Source organism: Pan troglodytes, chromosome 6 (assembly GCF_028858775.2).
Source record: "Pan troglodytes isolate AG18354 chromosome 6, NHGRI_mPanTro3-v2.0_pri, whole genome shotgun sequence".
Lineage (NCBI taxonomy): Eukaryota > Metazoa > Chordata > Mammalia > Primates > Hominidae > Pan > Pan troglodytes.
Window position 1 is genome coordinate 139,184,554 of NC_072404.2, and position 19,904 is coordinate 139,204,457.

Below are 19,904 nucleotides of genomic sequence, written 5' to 3' on the forward strand. Positions count from 1 at the left end.
TTCTTTATCTGTAAAAAGAGAATGATAATAGAACTTCAGTAATTCATCATGTAAATAGAAAATGATTTATTGTCTGTGTAAAGTTATGAATAGCTTCTTGACACTCAAGATACAAGAGATGGTATGCTTCTTTATTTTCTAAATAAAGCCATCTCCAAATCATAACTTATCAGGGTCAATGATAAGCTCAATATCAGTGATTAATTGGGGTTATCCTCACTGGAATTTACAAAACCTCTGGGGCTTACATATTCCCAGGAAAAGGGGAAGGGCCTGGTTCTTGGTCCACAGGGATAGCCATTTACCCCTTGGCTCCACTTGGGTGCTGTGCACAGGGCCATTTCGTATACAACCTTCACAGACATGGATGGCAGCTCAGTCTTCCAAATGTTCAACAGTAGTTGAGCATGGTTTCTTTGCCATGCACTGGAGACGGCCTCCTTGGGTGAGCTGGCCCAAAACTTCCTCAAAATTCCTCTCTGCTGACTGCTTAGTCACAAATGTCTTAAAAAGGTGCTCAAGACATAGCATTTAATGGCCAATTCTCATCTGTTCCAAACACCTGTTCCCATACAAGGACTTGTAACCTCCAGAATGCCAAGTCCAAGCACGTGAAGAAATTCACAATTCTCCCAATGTTTGCGTCTGTGAAACCAACTGCAAGGTTGGGCCACTCTCCCAAAGCCTCTATTTTCATCTTCTTTGGGACAGTCCAGTTTAATTTCTTCATTGGCTGAGAGCTTTGAAATGAGTCCTATGAACTCTCACTCTGAGGACAAGGGAACTGTAGACCTCAAGGGCATAGAGCCCTGACCTCATTGTTTCACTGATGAGAAGAAAATAGGGGGAAAAATCAAGATATCAATAAATTCTTCAGGAAGTCACACTGTTACACAGGCAGATCACATAGCACATAGAAACTGGTCACATTAGGTTGCTTTTTATCATTATTTAGAACACTGTACGTGTTTATTGGTTATGCTCCACTGAATCTTCCACCTCTTGAGATGCCTTAAGTTGTGGAAGTAAGAGCCTGGCTTTTGGAGTCAGACAGCTCTGGTTTTGATTCCTGGCTTTGCCTCTTATCTCTTTGCACTTAGGTAAATTACCTTGCTGAGGTTCAGTTTTTCTTCTGTAAAATTAATTGTGAAGGTTAAATGCACTGAACACAGATAGCTGTAGCTTTATCTGCCAGGGCATACAAATAGTCACATATATAATAACAGTCCAAATCTCAAGGCTTGGAGCCCATACCTGCTTGACTGGGTCTTTTAGTAGAAGCCCCTCCTGTTAATTTATTCTGTCTGGGAGGTCCCATGGGTGAGGTTTGCCCACAAGTTCCTTTATTCTCATGCCTTGTCTCATCCCCAGACTGCTGATCTCTTGCTTTTCTCCCTCTCTGACTGGTAGGAAAACTCCCTTAGAGTCTCATGATCAGAGATGTTTTTCACAGAAGAGTTAGGGCCCTAGAAACAGATGTAACTGACATCCTAGCCTTCTACTGTCATAACACATTGATGCTCAGGGGGAAGGGAGTAATATCAGGTAAGGTCAAGCTTCCTCCTACCATGGTCCACTGCTCCTCTGACATTCAGGCAGGCTACCAGTTCAGCCTGCTCTTCCAGACCTCCTCTCATAGGCTCTGAGGTCCCTTCAGGCCAGCCTCTTTCAGGGGATCCCAGTCCCCTAGACTGGTGTGTGGATGCCTTAACACAGTTGGTGGACCAGGATTGAGCTCTCTTCTACAGCTATCCTAAGACCATGCAAAACAAGGTATGTGTCTGGGCATCTGTTGTGGTGTTTCAAAACATTCTGTGATGGTCAAGCAGCTTTGGAACTTTGTATAACAGGAAGCTGTGCTATCCAGGATGTACAGAGGGTCTCATGCCATGCTCCAAACTTGATCTGGTCCAAAATATTCCTTAAAGCAACTAGTGCTTGCCACACAATAAGCTACTCATTTTGCCTTCTTTGCTTAAGAACAATTTGAAGTATTTGCTAGACAGTTGTCTCTAAATATTTTACCCTTATGCCTAACTGTTTTTACAGTGATAAAATCTGAGACCCAAAGTTGTCTGGGTCATGTTATTATATAGAACATCTCAGGACTTGGGAGATTACTATCTGATATGGTTTGGCTGTGTCCCCACCCAAATCTTATCTTGAATTGTAGTTTCCATAATCCCTAGATATCATGGGAGGGACCTGGTGGAAAGTAATTTAATCATGGGGGCCGTTAGCCTCATACTCTTTTCATGATAGTGAGTTCTCACAAGATCTGATAGCTTTATAAGCGACTTTCCCACTTTTGCTAGGCACTTCTTGTTGCTACCCTGTAAAGAAGGATGTGTTTGCTTTCCCTTCCCCCATGATTGTAAGTTTCGTGAAGCTTCCCCAGCCATGCTGAACTGTGAATCAATTAAACCTCTTTTCTTTATAAATTATCCAGTCTCAGGTATGACTTTATTAGCAACATGAGAATGGACTAATACAGTAAATTAGCACCACAGAGAGTGGGGTGCTGCTGTAAAGATACCCCAAAATGTGGAAGCGACTTTGGAACTGGGTAACAGGCAGAGGTTGGAACCATTTGGAGGGCTCAGAAGAAGACAGGAAAATTTGGAAAAGTTTGGAACTTCCTAGAGACTTGGAGGGCACAGAAGGCAGGAAGATGTGAGAAAGTTTGGAATTTCCTAGAAACTTGTTGAATAGTTTTGACCAAAGTGCTGATCATGATGTGGACAACAAAGTCCAGGCTGAGGTGGTCTCAGATGGAGATGGGGAACTTTTTGGGAACTGGAGCAAAGGTGACTGTTACGCTTTAGCAAAAAGACTGATGGCACTTTGCCTCTGCCCTAGAGAACTGTGGAACTTTGAACTTGAGAGAGATGATTTAGCGTATCTGGTGGAAGAACCATCTAAGTGGCAAAGTGTTCAAGAGGAAGCAGAGCATAAAAGTTTGAAAAATTTGCAGACTGACAATCTGATAGAAAAGGAAAACCCATTTTCTGTAGAGAAATTCAAGCCAGCTGTAGAAATTGGCATAAGTAACAAGAGGTGAATGATAATCACCAAGACAATGGGGAAAATGTCTTCAGGGCATGTTGGAGACCTTTGTGGCAGCCCCTCCCATCACAGGCCTGGAGGCCTAGGAGGGAAAAATTGTTTCCTGGGCCAGGCCCATCCCCTGACCCCCTCTGCTCTATGCAGCCTTGAGACATGGTACCCTGAGTCCCAGCTGCTTCAGCTCCAGCCATGTCTAAGAGGGGCCAATGTACAGCTCAGGCTGTTGCTTCAGAGAACATAAGTCCCAAGCCTTGGCAGCTTACATGTGGTTTTGAGCCTGTGGGTGCACAGAAGTCAAGAACTGAGATTTGGAAACCTCTGCCTAGATTTCAGAGGATGTACGGAAACACCTGGATGTCCAGGTAGAAGTTTGCTGCAGGGATGAAACCCTCATGCAGAACCTCAGCTAGGGCAATGCAAAAGGGAAATGTGGGGTCAGAGCTGTCACACATAGTCCCTAGTGTGGTTCTGCCTGGTGAAGCTGTGAGAAGAGGGCCACTGTCCTCCTGACACCAGAATAGGTAGATCCACTTATAGCTTGCACTGTGTGCCTGGAAAGGCCACAGAGACTTAATGCCAGCCCCTGAAGGCACCCAAGAGTGGAGCTGTACCCTGCAAAGCCACAGGGGCTAAGCTGCTCAAGGCCGTGGGAGCCCACCTGTTGCATCAGCATGCCCTGGATGTGAGACATGGAGTCAAAGGAGATAATTTTTTAACTTTAAGGTTTAATAACTGCCTTACTGGATATTGGACTTGCATGCAGCCTGTAACCCCTTAGTTTTCACCAATTTCTTCCATTTGGAATGGGTGTATTTACCCAATGCCTGTACCCCCATTGTATCTAGGAAGTAACTAACTTACTTTTGATTTTACAGGCTCTTAAGCAGAAGGGACTTGCTTGTCTCAGATGAGAATTTGGACTTGGACTTTTGAGTTATTGTTAGAATGAGTTAAGACTTTGGGAAACTGTTGGAAGGGCATGATTGTGTTTTAAAATGCAAAGACATGAGATTTGGGAGGGGCCAGGAGTGGAATAATATGGTTTGGCTGTGTCCCCATCCAAATCTCATGTTGAATTGTAGTTCCCATAATCCTCATGTGTCATGGGAGGGTTCCGATGGGAGGTAATTTAGTCATGGGGTGTTTTCTCAAGTTCTTCTCATGATAGTGAGTTCTCACAAGATCTGATGGTTTTATAAGGGGCTTTCCCCTCTTTTGCTCAGCACTTCTTCTTGCCACCCTGTGAAGAAGGATGTGTTTGCTTCCCCTTCTGCCATGATTGTAAGTTTCCTGAGGCCTCCCCAGCCATGCTGAACTTAAGTCAATTGAACCTCTTTCCTTTATAAATTACCCAGTCTTGGGTATGTCTTTCCTAGCAGCATGAGAACAGACTAATATACTATCAATGAAACATATGAAGTTGTAAGTATGACTGGGTTGATCAGAAATGCTACTAGTGGAGTGTTTAGTTACGAAGGAAGAGGAAGAGTCACAGTACTGCATCATGGTTGGATCCATATAGCTTGGACCCAACATGTGAAAGATTCTTACCCCAATGGAGCAGAATAAAACTGGTTCCTTGAGTACTGTTTGACAGAGACACATAGGATAAGATGCTTCATTTAAGAGTATAGGGTGAACCAAATAAACAAAAACCTTCCTCAGGGTTTATGAGAAAGCAGGAAGCCAATTGTTTGCAAACTATATTGCAGGGAAATGAAGCCTCTGTAAAGCTTGTATTTAGGTGAACTTTGAACTTTTGCCAATGCAAAGAATAAGCACTATTTGCAAATCCCCAGAAGGCACTGAAGGCACCAAGCAACAATTCAAACACAGAACAGCATGGATTAGACATCATGGGAACAGACAACTGTGGAGCCTCATAAGAAGAGTCATCCAGACCTGGCCAAACCTGAGACAATTCCTTCTGTCACTTGGATTTAGGGATTCTCTCAAAATCTTTAAAGAAGAGAATCTGGAAAAAAAATGTTTTTAAAGAAACACTTACATGGTGTTTATACTATTAGCCCTTCAAGTTGTAATTATTTAATCTTTAAATCAACTATATGAGATGCTATCAGTTCTATTTATAGATTAAAAAACTGAGGCATAATTCGCCCAAGACAACAGAGCAAGCAACAACAGAACTAGGCCTAAAAATCAGGCAGTCTGTTGACACACAGAATTACCATATGACCTAGTAATTCCACTTCTAGGTACATGTCCAAGATAAGTGAAAACATGTGTCCACATAAAAACTTGTACACTAATGTTTATAGCAGCAGTATTCATAATAGCCAAAAGGTAGAAATAACCCAAATGTCCACCAACAGATGAATGGATAAACAGAATGTAGTATATATATACAATGAAATATTATTCAGCCATGAAAAAGAATGAAGTGCCAATACATACTACATACTACAGCATGGATAAACCTTGAAAATATTACATCAAGTGAAAGAAGCCAGTCAGAAAAGACCACATATTGTATGATTCCATTCATATACAATGTCCAAGATAGGCAAATCTATGAAGATAGAAAATAGATTGGTGGTTTCTTGGAAGTAGGGAGGTGATAGCTAAGGGGGAAACAAGATCTCAAAAAAAAGTCAGGATCTGGATCAAGAGTCTGTGCTCTCAATCTCTGGGCTATGCCCATCTTTCTTGATCACAGAAGCCTACTGACTAGGACTTCTTGCTGTATATATTCACATACTATAAAATACATGTGGTTTTGGTATTCATATGGGGGCAAAGTCAGGTAAAAAGTATCCTTAAGGTAAAAGGTTAAAAAGAAGCCTGGCTTAATGAGACTCAATCGTAAATGGATGAGTAACAGGTTCTATGAAGTTTTAGCATCTATTTGCTATGACTATTCATGTACCCTTCTCTTTTTATAGAAAAGATCTTCTATTCTCTCATTGCTACTGAACATCACAGAAAAAGTTATAATAAAGTGTCAGGGTAAAATTCCAGAACAGGTCCATCACATTGCTGCTCTGTTGAACTAAGTAACCTTTTAGTCAAATAAAACTCCAAACTTAATTGCTCAAGGAAGCAACATTAAAATTCTGAGAAAAATGTCAGCTAAGTAAATGGGACCCAGATACTTGAAAGCTGAAAAGCCAAAAACTTATTTTTCTTGCCTTTGCAAAAACAAAACAAAAATAAAAACTATTATTTCTGAAATTGGCTAACAAATAAATCAAGTAGATATGAAAAAGGGCCCCTGTTAGCCTCTGCTGATAAGTACTAAGTAAATTGGAGATTGGAAGCCCACACTAAGGCCTGGGCCTAGCATATGTAAACTTTTTTAAATTACTAAGGCACGTGGCTCCTTGAAGATAATAGTCTCAGGTTATAAGTAACCTTCTCATCATTACTAGACTCTGCTTTAACTCACCTGGAATTCATACAAGTAGCTATCAATCAAAAATGGCAATTTGCAAAGTCATGCACTTTCTATTTATCAATGTTTTCTAAGAAAAGCATTTTGTTCCCCAGGTCTCAATTCCAAATTCTCAAAAAGCTTATATTTGAAAACTTAATTACACCTATGGCAATAATAATAATTTTAAAAAGTGCCCACAATTATAGATTCCTCAATAAGCAAGTCCACAAATTTTCCTTTTATTTTACCCACCAGAGGGTGCTACTTCCTTACATTTCCTAAAGATGTGGCCTGGCTTCTGAAGGAAATTTTTATATTGTTTTAAGTACCCTGTGTTGATATTCAAATTGGCAACTTTCTGTTATTCAAGACTCTGTAATGCAATAGGAATTTTGTAATTGGACACCTGTCAGCGCTAGTTATAGAGCTAGTTGCAACACAGTCAGATGTTTAAAGTCACTCTTGGGTATTTAAGCCAGAAGTAAGGTCAAGTGATTACAGGTCAGTTGTGGTTATAGAAACTATGCAATTATCAGAGCCTCCACCCTTCTACTTGCTCAGTGCTTTATTCTTGATAAGGGAAAGAGTAGGTGTGTTCCTTCATCGCATAAACACTGCTTCATTTAAAGAGAGAGAGAGAGATTACCTACAATGATCTTAGAACCATAATTTAGTCCTAAATAAAGACTTATAAAGATCTTGCACTATCCTTTTCAAACCACAAAATGTAAAGCCATCTCTAAAAATGGATAATCATATTATCATGAGCTTAAAAGCAACCTTAGGAAAGACGAAGCTGAAACTAGGAGTGGGACAGATGGTTGGGTGTGTCAATCAGGCACGGGGCTGACAAACAGATCAAACATGCCATTTACTCCCTTCGTGGCATTCTTGAAATTAAATGAGTGGATAGGACAAGTTCTGACTAATAGAATGTTTGTGCATATAAGTGTGTCCTTTCCAGACTGAGGTAGTGAAAAGTCCATGCAGATTTCTCGTTTCTCTTTCCCTTTAATAGAATACCCAAGGAAGTGGCATATTTAGGATGAAGCAGCTACAAGATGGTGGCAGCTGAGTGACTGTGTGGAACATAAAATTCTGTTACTCTAGAATATGGTCTAGGGGAGGGAAATAGGAAAGGAAGTAAGAGAAGTAACTGTGATCAGATTCGATAGAGCCTTGAAGGAAATGGGGAGCCATTGAAGAGCTTTGAGCAGAGGAGTGCCATGATCTGACTTAAGATTTTAAGAGAACACTACGCTTGCAACTAGACTGAAGGGGGCAATCATACAAGCAGGGAAACTTGTAAGAGGCTATTAAATAATTCAGGACATCCACATTTATCAGAGTTAACTGTATATATCAGTAGACTCATTACAAACTCTTTTAGTATTGATAAAGTAATGTCATTTCTCTCTGACTGATTCACATTTAATGTATTTTCCTCTCTTTCTTCTCCTCATAGCCTTATGTAAAGACATTATTTCTTTATTGTAGATTTCCCTTTAATTTTCTGGTTAAAATACAATCAGAAAAAATTAATTTCATAGCTCCTTTTAAGCCAATATGTTCAGTTCCCTACTCTTTTATCATCAGGCTCATTTTTCTAATCTTTTTGAAAATATAATACTATGGAAGGTATTTTATAAAGGTAATTTATAAATTTATAAAATTATAAAATAAAATTAAATTATAAATTATAAATTTATAATTTCAAAATACAATTTATTTTGAAATTACACTGAGGCTGGGCACAGTGGCACATGCCTGTAATCCCAGCACTTTGGGAGGCCAAGGGGTGTGAATCTCCTGAGGTCAGGAGTTCAAGACCAGCCTGGGCAACATGGTAAAACCCTGTCTCTACTAAAAATACAAAAAATATATATAAATTTAAATGTTAGCAACATTTTGCTAACATTTTTGTTAATAATTTTTCATTTACTCATTTTGGTTCCATGTTTCTTGTTCTTTTTGTTCTTTTTATCAGACATGTTTTTCTACCAAGGAATGACTGCATTTTAAACAAGGTCTCTTATTTACTTCAATTCTAATATGAATTTTTGTTTGAATACATTATTTGGTACATGAAATCACTATTAACTAAAAATAGAAGTCTTGCCTGGACTTGGTAGCTCACGCCTGTAATCCCAGCCCTTTTGGAGGTTGAGGTGGGCTGATTGCTTGAGCGCAGGAGTTCGAGACCCACCTGGGCAACATGGTGAAACCCCGTCTCTACTAAAAATACAAAGCATCAGCTAGGCATGGTGGTGCGCCTGTAGTTTCAGCTATTGGAGGTGGGGCTGAGGTGGAAGGATCGCTTTAACTGGGTAAGTGGAGGTTGCAGTGAGCCGAGATCGCGCCACTGTACTCCAGCTTGGGCAACAAAGAAAGACTCTGTCAATTTTTTTTATTTTATTTATTTATTTTTTTGAGACAGTCTTGCTCTGTCACCCAGGCCGGAGTGCAGTGGCGCGATCTCGGCTCACTGCAAGCTCCGCCTCCCGGGTTCACGCCATTCTCCTGCCTCAGCCTCCTGAGTAGCTGGGACTACGGGCACCCGCCACCATGCCTGGCTAATTTTTTGTATTTTTAGTAGAGACGGGGTTTCACCGTGTTAGCCAGGATGGTCTCGATCTCCTGACTTCGTGATCCGCCCACCTCGGCCTCCCAAAGTGCTGGGATTACAGGCGTGAGCCACCGTGCCCGGCCTGAAAATTAAAAAAAAAAAAAAAAAAAAAAAATTAAAAAAAAAAGTTTTTCTTTTGATAGCTAAAATATCAAATAAGCATATCATCTTCTATGGTCTAATTAGAATGCAATCACTTCTTTTTCTTGCATCTTTAACAATTCCATCTAGTGTAATACCGATTTAAAATCTCAATGTAATATTTTTCTCTCTTTTTTTTTGTTTTGTTTTTAGACGCAGTCTAGCTCTGTCACCTAGGCTGGAGTGCAGTGGTCTGATCTCGGTTCACTGCAACCTCTGCCTCTCGGGTTCAAACGATTCTCGTGCCTCAGCCTCCTGAGTAGCTGGGATTACAGGCACGCGTCACCACGCTGGCTAATTTTTTTTTTTTTTTGTATTTTTAGCAGAGACGGGGTTTTACCATGTTGCCCAGGCTGGTCTTGAGCTCCTGACCTCGGGAGAGCCACCTGCCTTGGCCTCCCAAAGTGCTGGGATTACAGGCGTGAACCACTGTGCCCAGCTTCAATGTAATTTCAAAATAAAATTTATTTTATTTGATACATGAAATCACTATTAATTAAAAATAGAAGTTTTTCCCAGGCTTGGTGGCTCACTTCTGTAATCCCAGCACTTTTGGAGGCCAAGGTGGGCTGATTGCTTGAGCGCAGGAGTTCGACACCCACCTGGGCAACATGGTGAAACCCTGTCTCTACTAAAAATACAAAGAATCAGCCAATGAGAATATGGTCAATTTAGGCATTATTCATATTATTTCTCATTCACTTTTGGTTTTCTTATTGAGGCAGTTCAATAAATCTTGTTAAATCTACTAAAACTTTTTAAAAATGATTATCTTTTAAATTTATGTAGAATTGAGTGGGAGTGGGAATAGCATTGAGTTATTAATCCAGAAAAGGAATACTGATCTGTTTTCTATCCATGTACTTTAATATTCAATCAAAAATAGGTAAACTATTTTAAGGTACTCATTAGCTTGAACCATAAATTACCTGAGGCCTTTTCTCTCATGAGGAGAAAGGATGAAAAAGTAAAAATTGACTTATTGAAGACGACTTAAATCCTAAAGTTAAATTAAAAAATACGAAAACCTATTCTTATTTCTAAGCAGTTTAAACGTTCTCTATAAAAAATAAGGTAAGTAAATGTATCTTATTTATTTGATTTCATTAATTTTATTTCATGTTTGATTTTATAATCTTTTTTCAGTGTCCTAGTCCTCAATTTTGCAGGCTAAGTAGAAGTTATTACAAAACTTCTATTTTCAGTATTATACATCTCTTGAGTCTACAATTGCTACATATTTAGGCTGCTCATATAATTTATTGTCTAAATTGGGACAGTTTGGGGTATTAAAATGTGCACTACTAATTATCACACAAGGGCAACAGGTGTAAATTGTGATTCTCCCCAGCAAACCAGACTGCCTGGTCACCTATAGACAGGTGTGAGGGCAGTGCATTTTTTTCCCCCATGGTTTTTGGTCCTAGAGGGTAGAGAGTTTCTAGAATAGTATGGAAAACACTTTTATCTTTTCTTGTCTTTTCTCTTATTCCTCTCCAGGGGAGGAGGAGTGACTTTTCTGATTGATGAGTTTGTGAGAAGAAACTGAGCATATGATCTCCAAGTATAACTGTTGCCAAAGAAACCAATGTAATGCCTGATGCTTCCAAAAAGAAACATTTCCCCAGATACTTGTTGCAGAAGTTTCTGATATTATATAAAAAGGTTATTTTTTTGCTTCATATTCTAACTTAAATGTCCACTTGGACTTTTTTAAACTTAAATTAAATTTATTTAAACATACCCCTTTCCTCACCATAGTCCCCTCTACTGTAAATCTTTTAATAATCTTCAGATAGAATGCTCTTTTTAAAGGAGAGCTTTCATCTCATTTTTCCATATCAAGGATGACTTCTCTGTTCCTGACAATCCTCTGTTCAACTTTTAATAAATCAAGATAATTTGACTTAAATGGAACTTATGCCTTTTGGCGCACATCAACCGTGCTTGTATTAGACAACAAATCAAGTTCCATTTACTTTGTCTTGTGTATTCTTTGGCTACATTTATTATTAATATAAATTTAAATATCTAACCCACATTGTAAATCCCAAGTTGGGAATTTTTTTTTTTTTTCTTTTGAAGACATCCCTACAAAAGAATACAGCCTGGGCATATGTTACTCTTCAACGCCCTATAGATCTTTTTATGGCACTGAATCTTTAATTTTAAAGACAGAAACAAAAGATACTAAAGGAAAAGCCAAGTATTAACTAATACTTTCATCTGCTTATAAAAATAAGATGGCTTAATAATTTTAAAAAGATGTAGTACCATTTCAAATAGGATACATATTTTAAGATTATGAAACATATGCAATTGTATACTACTATATTACACTAGGTCAACCTTATGTCTTAAAATCTGTCATGACTGACCTTGCTGGTGTCTCAGGACTGAAAGACACTAGGCTCCATACACCTGATTATTTACTACAACTCTAAATCTGGTGTCATTCTGTTCCCTTAGCCTTTCAGGAGTAAATTCAGTTGAGTACCACAAAGTTGAGAGGCTGTACCATCCAAGCATTCCCTTCTTGAGAAATAATCCTCTCTCTATTCTAGCTGAAGGATCTCTAGGGAGAGATAAAGAGGCCACAGACTCCATGGGCAAGGTGGCATGCACCTCTAGTCCTAGCTACTTGGAAGGCTGAGATAGGAGGATTGCTTTAGTCCAGGAGTTTGAGGCCCGCCTGGGCAATGTCTCTAAAAAATAAAATAAATTTAAAAAAAATTTTAAATTTAAATTGAATTTAAAAAAATTTTTAAAAAGGGGGCCACAGAGACATCATTTGCGTGTAAAAAAGAATGCCACCTCCACTAGACTGATTTACTCATAAACCCCTTCAATGTTTTAATACTTGTATACTGATATCTTTAATCAGCATCTAATGGCTTCAGCAAAGTTGCCTTTTCTTGGTTTTCATCTTCCACAGCTTGCCTTCCTTAAATGTTTGTGTTCCTTATCCTTAGGTACACTATACCGTCCTCCCAATTCTCTCAAGACTATTTTTCCTTTTATTATTGGACATTTTCCTTTTCGATATAAATGTAGGTGATTCTCAAAATTCTATCTTCAGATCTCATCTCTGCTCTGTAGATATTTTCCTCCTTTGCATCAACCATCACTTCAACACAGAAGATGCCCAATTTTATACTTCTAGAAAAACTCCTAACTGCCTGCAGCAGATCTCCATGTGAAGATATGTACACCCCCAAATCAGTGTCTGTTACCATTTGTACATGCCCTTTGTCTTTCTTCTTCTGCATCTTTCCTCTTGCCATTTCCTCCATCTGGAGTCCCTTTGCAATTTCAGCTTGTTGAAATTCTGCTTATGTTTGAAGCCTTAAATACCACCTCCAGCTTGAAGTTTATCCAGATCTTTTAAACCACGTTTGATAGCTCCACGTTTTGAACTCACATGGCATTCTGGGTATGTCTAGCTTATGGAACTGATTTTACTCCACATAATATGTAGGTTATTTATATAATTGTCTTATCCTTATACTAGAGTTCACAATTTACTCCCACAATACTATATATGCTAAGAAAATGTAGCTTTCTCCCCTCTCTAACAAAGCTGATTATTCTCACAAGCTGCCACCCAACCTATGTGAATAAACACAGTAGCAAATGGCATATATAGTGTGACACTGTTTTTGTAACGAAGTATATGGTGAGTGTGGTTATGCACATATGTTTCTTGATTTTACCCACCATTGGGGATTACTGATTCACAGGTGTAATAATACTACAAATCCCAGTGCTCTGAGACCCCTCAGATGGAAGTCTGGCCTTTTGCCCTGATTGTCCTCTTCAGCGTTTATCTTGAAGAGTCCTAGAGGAAGGGAGGGAAAAGATTCTCATTTAATCAGAACTTCAGGGTGCACAGGAAAAATATTACTTTTTGAGTAATAAGAATAAAATTAATCTTAATTTTGTCTATATTTTTCTGTATTTTTTGCAATGATCATTAATTTTGTAACAGCTAATTTAAAAAAAGAAAAAGTTAGCACTCATGCTATTCTCCTTGGTATTTTAAATAGGACGTATATGTTTCCTTCCTTCCAGTTCCCATCACATATATTCCCACACATACATTCCATGTGTGCACACACACATGGCCCCCCCACACATTAGACCTTGAACTTCTTGGGCGGGATTTTGTGTCCATCTTTAGCATCAAACCATGAATGTGGTGGTGAACTCTGCTGATACTGAATTGAATCTGAATGTTAGAATCTTTACAAACTTTGGCTATAGATTATAGACATTATTCCACAGTTATTTCACAGGAAGTCCTTCAATAGATCTTTATATCAATGAATTCTTATTGAGTATTTAAAATTTTTTATCTTAAGCACAATGATTTCACAGGTTATAAATGTAACCTATTCTCACTTCCAGATGTGGAGGTGGGGTCTCCTAAGCAGGATCTCAGAGATAAGCCCTTCCTTAATCGCTAGCCTTTCTTCCCCAGGTGGTTTGGAAAGGTGAAATCAGTGTAAATCAAGAGATTGTGCTATGTAGTGAATGGTAAGGGTGAAAAAGTTGTAAGTCCGTTTATTTAGGTTTCCTATAATATAATCTCAATAAAGATGAATAACTTTCCCCTGTAAAGGCCTTGCGGAAGTTTTGAATCTTCTTTTGTCTTCTCTTCAATTATGCCAGTGAGTAGAAATACATCTGATTTTCATATATTAATCTTGTATCCAACAATCTGTTCAACCCTCCTATTATTTCACATAATTTGTAGATTCTTTTGAATATCTGCATAAGCAATAATGTTGTTGGATATGAATTTTATTCTTTTCCTTTCCAATTCTTATGTCTTTAAATGAAGGAAGGTATAAATGGAATTATATTATTGTAAAGTTATTACATTTTTGAAATGTGGAGTGTAAAATGTGAAGGGGGAAGTGAGAATTGAAAAGTGGGAAGTGGAAAGTGATAGGTATGAAATGTAAAGTATGAATAACAGTAATACTGAAGCTAGGTAGACATTGATAATTTAAGTTATATTATCAGTCCCAGAACAACTACTAACAACATAATAAAAAAGAAATAGAATGATGGAGGCAGTAGATAAAGTGAAAGAGCAAGAAAGGCATGATATTTAATAAAAAAGAGAAGATACAAAATGAAAATAAGAAGTAAGATCATAGACTCAAAATCCACTGTACTAATTGTTACATTATGTAATATATTTATTATATTACATAAACACACCAGTTAAAAGGCAGAAATTGCAGTAAAAGAATCAGCAGGCTTTTTTGGTAGAAATGACTAGTCTATTTTAAAATATAGGCCGGGCGTAGTGGCAGGCACCTGTAATCCCAGCTACTTGGGAGGCTGAAGCAGGAGAATCACTTGAACCCGGGAGGTAGAGATTGCAGTGAGGCAAGATTGCGCCACTGTACTCCAGCTTGGGTGACAACAGGGAGACTCCGTCCGAAAAAATAAATAAATGAGTAAATAAAATAAAATATATATGGAAATGCAAAGGATCTAGAGTATCCAAAACAATTTTGCAAAAGAAACATAAAGTTGAAGGAGTTATACCATCTGATTTCAAGACTCATCAACAAAACTGAAATAATCAAGACAAGATGAGGCTGGCATAATAGTACATACAGAGATCAATCAAATTATTGATGAGGTAAGAGTGTTGCACTGGGAGCAGCTGGCCTTGGAACATGGAGGGGAAAGGAGGATGCTGAAACCAAAGTAAGTTCCATAGGTGGGCTTTAGGTAGGCAGGAAGGAGGCCCCAACCTTGCCAAAGTAATGAAGGTTTTCCTTTCGTGTGGAGGCTTTAGTGTATTTAGTGTAGCTCATTCTTGGGAAATACTGCCAATTTCTCCATTACTCCTTAGTGTGGCAGTCTGATGTAGCCATAATCTTGCTTTCCTTTTTTTTTTTTTTTTTGGGACGGAGTTTCACTCTTGTTGTCCAGCCTGGAGTGCAATGGTGGGATCTCGGCTCACCGCAACCTCTGCCTCCCAGGTTCAAGCGATTCTCCTGCCTCAGCCTCCTAAGTAGCTGGGATTACAAGCATGCGCCACCACGCCCAAGTAATTTTGTATTTTTTTTTTTTTTTTCAGTAGAGATGGGATTTCTCCATGTTGGTCAGGCTGGTCTCAAACTCCCAACCTCAGGTGATCCATCCAACTCAGCCTCCCAAAGTGCTGAGATTACAGGCATGAGCCACCAGGCCCGGCCCTTGCTTTCCATTTCTCTCGTACTCCTTCTGTCTCTCTCTCTTCCTTTCACCTCAGTGGCCAGGCTAGTAGCTGTCTCCAGATGGTCACACCACTTTTTAGAAAGCAGTGCTCAAGGCTTCAGGCTAGTGAAAAAGCTTCACTCAGTCAGGTACTCCTAGTACTTAGGGAATGGGAAGGGACAGGATTGGCCTAGTTATTCCACAGGAAGTCCTTCAGTTGATCCTTATAGATGTCCTACAGTTACCCCAGCTCCTGGACCTTTTGGGGGAAAATTACATTACTGCATACAATTTCTTTTCCCCAGATTTAAAGCTTATATGATATATAGCAATTTCCCTGCTTATTTCTGAAGGAGTTATAAACCTCATAGACTTTTTAGAGAATCATTTATTTCTTCGAAAAGAATCTAATCTGAATTGACCTGGCTTTAAATTTCTCATCAGAAATTTAAAATACAGGCAAACTTGAGCAAAATGCTTTTTTGTATCAAGTCTGCTTTAATCAATGTTTCTCTTCTTTTTCTTTTCATAAAAGCTACTACTATTATCTCTTTGAGAAAACTAAAACCATAAATAATCTGCAGGTTTGAAAAAAATTGATCAATGCTGGATGTCATCATTAGAGTTCAAACTTCCTTTTAAAAAAATTTTTGACTTAATTTTACTTTTACTTTTTAAGGTTTTTTTTTTTTTTTTTTTTTTTTTTTTTTTTTTTTTTGAGACAGAGTCTCGCTCTGTCACCCAGGCTGGAGGGCAGTGGTGCAACCTCTGCCTCAGCTCACTGCAACCTCTGCCTTTCAGGTTCAAGCAATTTTCCTGCCTCAGCCTCCTGAGTAGCTGGGATTACAGGTGTGTGCTGCCACGCCTGGCTAATTTTTGTATTTTTAGTAGAGATAGGTTTTCACCATGTTGGTTAGGCTGGTCTCGAACTCCTGAACTTAGGTGATCCACCTGCCTTGGCCTCTCAAGGTGCTCAGCCTCTCAAGGTGCCTGGCCTATTTTTTATGTATTTTTGAAGACAGGGTCTCATTCTGTCACCCAGGCTGGAGTGCAGTGGCATGATCATAGTTCGTGGTAGCCTCAACCTCCCAGACTCAAGTGATCCTCCTGCCTTAGCCTTCTGAGTAGCTGAGACTTCAAGTGCATGCCACCACATCCAGCTAATATTTTTAGCTGGATAATAATAATAATAATAATAATTATTATTATTTTGTAGAGACAGACTCCCACTGTGTTTCCCAGGATGGTCTCAACTTCTTGGGCTCAAACAATACTCCCACCTCGGCCCCCCAAAGTGGTGTGATTACAGGCATGAGGTACTATAGTTGCCCAGCCAGGGCTCAAGCTTTCGTGCAAACAAGACCCTCCATAAAAGAAAATCTCATCTTTGCTTGGAATGCCTGATAATACATTACAAAAGGCTTTATGGTATATATGTAAACCTTTGTTGATTAAAAGTTCTTGCAAATTCCAATGTGATTTTTTTTTTACTGGGTCCTAGGTTTAACAATGCTTTATCATAATGAACTTAGTGATTGGTGATTTCATAGTACATAAGAATGTGTTTCCCTGATAAGACTTGCTATCCTTGAGTGGAAAGAATGAAATTCCCGGTTGCATAGAAATATGGACACACACACACACGCATGCACACATATTTTATATGTATTATCACGTGTGTGTGTGTGTGTGTGTGTGTGTGTGTGTGTGTGTATTTTCTGGTTTAGACCATCTCAGTAGGTTCACATTTCAGTTGCAGAAAATGTATGAAAAAAAGCATGGTAAAGCCTCATGCTCATTTTGGACGCTGTCCTTGGCAGAACTGAAAAGAGACCTCATAGAACTCTGACAGATCTAGACAGAAAGCTGATGCCCTTTCTCTCTAGATCTTCCCACTACAGAATGTCTAAGATACCAATGGTCTTAGTCTGTTCAGGCTGCTATAACAAAAATATCTTAAACTGGATGGCTTATAAACAACAGAAATTTATTTCTCACAGTTCTGGAGGCTGAGAAGTCCACAATCAAGGTCCCAATAGATTTGGTGTCTGGTGAGGGCCTGCTCCTTAGTTGGAGCACCTTTTCACTGTTTCCTCACATGGTGGAAGGGGTAAAGGCCATTCTCTGGGGCCTTTGTAATAAAGGCACTAATCGCATTCATGAGGGCGGAGCCTTCCAAATCATCTCCCAAAGGCCCAATTGTTAATATAATCACATTAGAGATTAGGTTTCAACATATGAATTTTGAGGGGACACAAATATTCAGACCATAGTACCACTGACAAGAAGGAGGATATAATTGGAACTGATTATTCATCTCCCTTGAAGAATCCATCAGAACTCATTCCATCATGCCTTTAACACATGAAGTCCAAATTCCCAAATTATTATTTGTCTTTTGTGTGTTCTTCTTTACACTCTCTAATGGAGCCAAGATCATGCCACTCCCTGACCCTGAAAACCTGTCCATTATGTTCTTTGTAACTTAAAATCTCCAATCAAGAGAATCCCCTAGATCAAATACATCTTCTCTGAGTTTCTCTGTATTTTCTTGCTGTAATAGAAAACTGGCTGTCCTCCAAGTGCACTGCGTGCACTGCTTCCCTTGCAGCAGTATTCTTTCTTTCTTTTTTTTCTTCTTCTTTTTTTTTTTTGAGACAGAGTCTGACTCCATTGCCCAGGCTGGAGTGCTGTGGCGTGATCTCGGCTCACTGCAACCTCCACCTCCCAGGCTCAAGTGATCCTCCTACCTCAGCCTCCCGAGTAGCTGGGACTATAGGCATGCACCATCATGCCTGGCTAATTTTTGTATTCTTTTTTGTAGAGACAGGGTTTCGCCTTGTTGCCCAGACTGGTTCAGAATTCCTGGCCTCCAGTGATCTGCCCCCTTCAGCCTCCTAAAGTGCTGGTATTACTTGTGTGAGCCACTGCCCCCAGCATTTGCAACATTCTTTCTTGCATTAAGTACATTCATATCATTGTAGCCATCACCACCATCCATCTCTAGGACCTTTTCTTCTGCATCTCTCTTACCTGCTAGTTGTGTTCTCTCTCACCTGTCACATCCCACTGGACAGGGAGGGAGCAAGTGTCCCTTCCATTAACAATTTATTGAACAGCCCCAGTTGATTGAAGCATATGCCATCAGATCAAACTGAAGAGCAGACTAAACCCCTCAAAGTTATAGTCACCTACAGATCCTTAGTCTCAACAACCAGATTTTAGCACTTCGGTCACTAATTAGGTTTATAAATTTAAATTCAAAGTTTAGTAAAAGTTAACTCTTTTTTCGTTCTTCTGGATTAAATCTGATGGAAGAAAATCTGCCAGGAGAAAAGACGAGGAGTGTTTCACTTCTTCTCTATCCCTTGCCAAGTGCTTTTCCCCAAATACTAGGTTGCTTCTGGTTCCTGCATGGTTGAAGTGTGGGTATCAGTGGCTGCAAGAGAAGCAGAAAATGTTTACTTGACAGGTGTCAATCTGAAATTGGCTCTTTAAAGCTGACTTTCTTCTTGTGAGGGGTTTCATGGCAAAATGAATGAAAAAGTTGAAAGACAACAAGAAACTGGAAAAAAAAAACCCGTGTTACTTCATACTATAATATTTGGTGTAATTACCATAATATAGTCACAATATATTTAAGAAACTCCTTGTTGGTCACATAGATGTTGTTTCTAGGATTTTCTATTACAAACATAGTAGCAGTGAATGCAATTGCATCTATAACTTTCTTCATTCAAGTAGACTTTACTTTTCAGAGCACTTTTAGGTTCCTAGCAAAATTGAGCAGAAAGTAGAGAGACTTGTTGTATACTCCCTTCTCCCTGACATCACAACCTTCCCTGCTATTGACATGCCCCACCAGAGTGGTACATTTATTATAACTGATGAACCTACATGGACATGTTCTTATTATCCAATGCCTATAGTTTACATTAGGGTTCACTCTTCGTGTTGTGCATTCTATGGCTTTTGACAAATGTATAACGGCATGTATCCACCATTAAAGTATTACACAGAATAGTTCCACTGCTCTCCAAATCCACTGTATTCCACCTATTCATCTGTCCCTCTCCCCAACCCTTGGCAACCACTAACTTTTTTTATTGTCTCCATATTTTTTCTTTTCCAGAATGTCATGTATAGTTGGAATTGTACAATATGTAATCTTGTAAGCTTTACAGATAGTTTATTTCACTTAGTAAGATGCTTACTTAATTCTCTAAGTAATATTAAGTTTACTCCACATCATTTCAGTGCTTGATGGCTCATTTCTTCTTAGCACTGAATAATATTCCATGATCTGGATGTACCACAGTTCATTTATCTACTCACCTACTGAAGGACATTTTGGTTGCTTACAGATTTTGGCAATTATGAATAAAGCTTCTATAAACATTCTTGTGCAGATTTTTGTGTGGACGTAAGTTTCCAAGTTGTTTGGGTAAATGCCAA

General features: G+C 39.0%; 1 protein-coding gene across 1 annotated transcript in view; it reads left to right on the forward strand.

The window, feature by feature from the left end:
- Positions 1-1,605: 1,605 nt before the first annotated feature.
- LOC738764 (hyaluronidase-4-like) overlaps positions 1,606-19,904 on the forward strand; it is a 36,662-nt gene continuing 18,363 nt past the window's right edge. Inside the window, exon 1 of the mRNA XM_001139800.5 lies at positions 1,606-1,773. The gene's annotated coding sequence lies outside the window, so the exon portion shown is untranslated. The remainder of the gene's footprint in view (positions 1,774-19,904) is intronic.